Raw genomic sequence first — 3,309 nt, forward strand, 5'->3', positions numbered from 1 at the left:
AAAAAAAAAAAAAAAAACCTCACTGAACTGAAAGGTTAAGTCAGAAGCCAAGTTAAGTAAGTTTAGTCACACAGCAGCAAAGCAAATGAGCCAGGGTTCAAAGCCAGGCTGCCCCGCACAGCAGCAGCAAAGCAAACAAGCTGGGGTTCAAAGCCAGGCTGCCACACACACAGCAGCAAAACAAAAGAGCCAGGGTTCAAAGCCAGGCTGCCACAGTGAAAGGAAAGACTGCTGAGCGCCCCTGGGAAGAGTCCTGGGTGCTGTATCTCTCAGCTCCCAGTACTTAAAGCCATCAAGGGCTTTGAGCTGTAAAAGTGACATTAACTTCATCTATGAAGTAACATGAACAGCATTCTCCCCATTACTAGTCATGACAGTTCTTTCTATTATTGCTAATACCAGAGTAGCAGATACTGGTCCTGTCTTCAGTCTGGCTACCCAAGATGCCAAAATCAGGAGGTAATATTGACTTTAAACTTCCGGGTCAACCTAGCAGCCTAAACTCCCCCGAGGGTTTTGCTACAAGGTGAGCATCACGGCAGGTTCAGTGGTGACACTCTCACGTTTGCATCATTGGTTATTTTTTCTTTAGTTCTGTAGCTGCTCATTCTGTAAGCATAATCTATTGTTTTCTTACCATAGCTCTGAAGCTTGACTTTGCCAGGAAGCAATAAAGAACCAATTATTTACCATCAGAAAAATTTCATATGCAAACTGTAAAAATAAATAAATGAAAATAAAATCTGGATGCATTAGCAGGAGCCATGAATCCTATAGCCATCCTTATAGACATCCCCAACAAGCCTTCGAGAGTCAGACAGACTTCTGTGCACACCGAGCTCTGGGATCTAGTAACACACTACGTCCCTTGCGTGAATCTGCTCCCTCAATTGTAAACGCTGAGGATACTGTTTCCCATTGTGTTGTTGTATGCAGTAGGAATTAATGCATGGCTGAGGGTGAAGATCTACATGGTAGGTCAGTCATAGAGCACATGTCTCTCATGTGAGGGCTCAGGCTTGATTCCCAGAACAACACGTTGTACCACAGAATCAAATGGTCTCTAACTCACGATTTTTTTTTTCTGATCAGTGCCTGCTTAAGGAAACTCCTTTATAAGAATAATTTTTCTTAAAATGAACAGTACTTTATTGGGTATTAACTATATGCCAGGCATGACATATGTCCTAATTCACTTTCTGTTGTTATGATAAATGCTATGACCAAAAGCAACTATGGAGAGAAAGGTTTACTGGGCTTGTATTTCAGTCAACAGTCTGTCACTAAGGGAGAACAGGACAGGAACACAAACAGAAGCAGAGAGGGGAACCATGAAGGACAGTGGCTGGCCTGCTCCCCCTGGTTAGCTCAGCTACCTTTCTTATCCAGCCTAGGCCCACCTGCTCAGGCAAGGCGCCATCCAGCTGAACAATTACAGGTTAAGGAAATGCCCACAGGCCAATCTGATGGAGGTAATTCTTCAACTGAGATTTCTTTTTCCCATGGATGTCCAGGTTTTATGCCAAGGTGGGGAAAAAAAAAACATGGTTATATGACACATGTCCACCATAATTAAGAAAATGCCCCCACAGACATGGCCAAAGGCCAATCTGATGGAGGCAGTCCCTCACCTAGATCCATCTGGGCTATGTCAACTTGGTGGATGAAGCTGACTACAACATATTTCTACAGACATGGTCTTACTACTCAGACTCTCTTATGAAGCATCACACGACCCCTTCACAGAGGAGGAAAGGGACTCCTTTGTCAGTAGCACTTAAGAATTCAAAGAAGCAGGCTGGAGAGATGGCTCAGTGGTTAAGAGCTCTGACTGCTCTTCCAGAGGTCCTGAGTTCAATTACCAGCAACCACATGGTGGCTCACAACCATCTGTAGTGGGATCTGATGCCCTCTTCTGGTGTGTCTGGAGAGAGCAACAGTGTACTCACATACATAAAATAAGGATGCAAAAGAAGCAATATTTGAACCCAGACAATCTAGGTAAAAGCCAGTGCTGTAATGGTGATGTACCTTATTACCACCGCATGCAAATAGAAATGCAGAGCTCAGAGTCAATGCCTATGATTTATAAAGACATCCAGTTCCAGAAGTGAAGGGAATGCCTACTGAGTGCAGCTTCAGATGGGAAAGCTGCTGTGCTGACAGCCTGCAGCCATTCCCAAACCTAGACCTAACAGTGTCTTCTAATGCTGGCTGTCTCTCACTCGGGGCCATTGCTTCCACTCTGTCTGATGATTAGCATCTCTGAGAGATGTTCAAGAATTGATCCCGATTCTAAGGCCACCTTGTAATCCAGCCTGAGTTTCAGACTGGACCTCTTAGCTGTGAACTTTGGTTTTCCATCCACCCCCAGGTAGCATCTCCACGGGGTTTGCTACTAAAGATCTCCATTACCTATCTGTCCCAAAGAATGACTTTTAAGTGAGGTGGTAGAGAACCAACTCCCAAAAGTTGTCCCCTGACTTCCACGTGTGAATGGTGGCAATGTGCACGCCTGTACTCATAAAGAGACAACAGACCTACACAATCACACATGATAAAATAAAAATTATAAAGATAAATTTCTAGCTAGTAATGTTAGCCCATGTGACCCCAGCACTACCCCAGGCTGAGGGTAGAAGCTCAGGTTTGAGGCTAACCTGATCTACCTAGGGAGACCCAGACAGAGAGGGGAAGAAGGGAAAGGTTTCCGAACAAAAGGGAGTTGAGTTACAGCTAAAATATACTTCTGAGGTTCAAGCAACCCAATTTAATAGAGAATAATGAAGAGACATTAAGAGATTCAACCCTGCTTCTAGTTTCAGAGGTGCTAATGTGTATGTGAGCCCCTCCAGCATCCAAGTGTTGGTGTGTCATAGCCTTCAGAGGTGTGTTGCCCTGTGATAGTGCCACACACACTTTGCGTGATGGTGGTATTTGAGGCATAAACTTCAAGGAAAGTCAGTCTCCTGACTCCGCATTGTCGCCTAGCACCTCAAACTCAGAGGTAGCCCAGATATGTCCTCGTACTTGTGTGCTAGGGGTCCACCAAGATATCATTTCTTTACAGCTAGTAAGAGAAAATTCGGACATTGCTCTCTGACCTTCACCAATGTTCCAACGTCCTAGTCAAACCCTGGCTTGGAATGTTAAGTCATCCAAACTAATTACCTCCAACATTGTGAGTAGGGCATTAAACCCTGGCTTGGAATATTAAGCCATTCTAACTAATTGCCTCCAACATTTTGGGTAGGGCATTAAAGCTTACAGAAAGAGAGACAATATAGAACATTCAGCAGTCAGCATTCA

This window comes from Mastomys coucha, unplaced genomic scaffold (genome assembly GCF_008632895.1).
Source record: "Mastomys coucha isolate ucsf_1 unplaced genomic scaffold, UCSF_Mcou_1 pScaffold4, whole genome shotgun sequence".
NCBI lineage: Eukaryota > Metazoa > Chordata > Mammalia > Rodentia > Muridae > Mastomys > Mastomys coucha.